We start from the raw sequence: 1,855 nt of genomic DNA, 5'->3' as shown, positions 1-1,855 counted from the left end.
TTAACTCTTATCACTTCTTTCTATCATGTATTTATCTGAGGTGTGGTACACATTTTTACCGTCACGATTTAGAATTTCCTTTTCTTGTTACAACCATCGACAAGGCACTAGGGGCCACCATGTTGAAAAATGACAGCTCTTAGCATCAATATAAAGTTAACAGTTCCTATAGAAAACTGAGTCTTCCAAAATGAATTCCAAGGCGACTTAGACCCACATAATATAGGCCCCTATCTTACTCTAACAACATATTATAGATTAATGTGGCAGCTGACGTCGCCTGAGTGGTCTCACTCCTCTGTCGGTTATCGCCTAAGTTTTTCATGTACTTTTCTACTTATTTTATGAACACAATTTAATTAAAGACACCAAAAAGAATAAATGACCTATTGTGTCGTGCCATGGGTCGGCCCACTGTCAACTCTAATCTAAGGTGTGATACACGTTGTAGAATTTCCTTTTTTTTGTGACAATTACCGACAAGGCCTAGGGGCTACCATGTTTAAAAATGACAGCTCTTAGCATCCATATAAACAATGCCTACAGAAAACTGAGCATCAACATGATTTTCAAGGCGACTTAGGCCCACAAAATATATGCCCTTATCGTACCCTTAACAAAATATTAATATAGTAGAGCATCTTTTATGATAATCTTTATTTTGAAAAGGGATATAAATAAAGAATATTTTTATTAATTTTAAAATATAAAAAAATTATTTTTTATTTAAATCTAATAAATTTTTTAAATTTAATAAAAATATTATTTATTTTTAAAAAATAAACTAAATGAGAGAGATAATTAATAAATAAAATACATAGAAATTTATAATTTATTAATTAAAATTAGGATAGAGAGTAAAATTTGACTCTCTAAATATAGAAAGTCAAATTCACTCTCTAATTTATATTTTAAAGATAAAGAACCAGTTTGACTCTTGTTTTTATAGATATTTATAGATATACTCTTTATAATAAAATGTTTGGGTCATATAAAAAGTCTTTTAGAGCATCTCCAATGGTGCTCTTTATTTTAAAAAGCATATTTGATATAAATAAAGAGTATCTTCATTAATTTTAAAATATAAAGAACATAATTTTTATTCAAATCCAATAGACTCTTTAAATTTAATGAAGATATTCTTTATTTTTAAGAAAAAGAATTTGTAGTTTATTGATTAAAAAAAATGATAGAGAGTGAAATTTGACTCTCTAAATATGGAGAATCAAATTCATCTTTTAATTTATATTTTAAAGATAAAAAGTCTGCTAGAGTCTTGTTTTTATGAATAAACTCTTTATAATAAAGAGTTTAAACCATATAAAGAATCTTGAAAAGATGCTCTTATAGATTAATGTGACAGCTTACGTGACCTGAGTGGTCTCACTTCGCGTAAGTTTTTCTTATACTTTTCTACCACTTCTTTATTTTACGAACGCAACTTAATTAAATACACCGAACAGAATAAAAGACCACTCATTTTCAAAGAGAATAACTTTTTTTTTTAAACATTGTTTTTTGTTTTAGTTTATATTTTTTCAATTTTTTTAGTTCTTATATTTATTATTATTATTATTATTTGCTTTAAGTAAAAGTACATGTGGCAGGTGCTTACCTAAAGCTTACAGAGAAATTAATTACTTACTTCAACGAATGGAAAATCATATTGAGTGGGAAACTATTGTTCTGGCAAAACTGGGGATGGGAAAATGTATTTTTGCCTTAATTATTTTGACAATATTTGTTTGTATTAATACATTATTATTATAGATATTAAGAATTAAATCTGGCCCTCTTGTTATCAAAGACAATATCACTGGTAGCCATTAATTTTTTTTTTTTTTTTTTTTTTTTT

Source organism: Pistacia vera, unplaced genomic scaffold (assembly GCF_008641045.1).
Source record: "Pistacia vera cultivar Batoury unplaced genomic scaffold, PisVer_v2 Contig878, whole genome shotgun sequence".
Lineage (NCBI taxonomy): Eukaryota > Viridiplantae > Streptophyta > Magnoliopsida > Sapindales > Anacardiaceae > Pistacia > Pistacia vera.
This window is presented reverse-complemented; position numbering follows the sequence as displayed.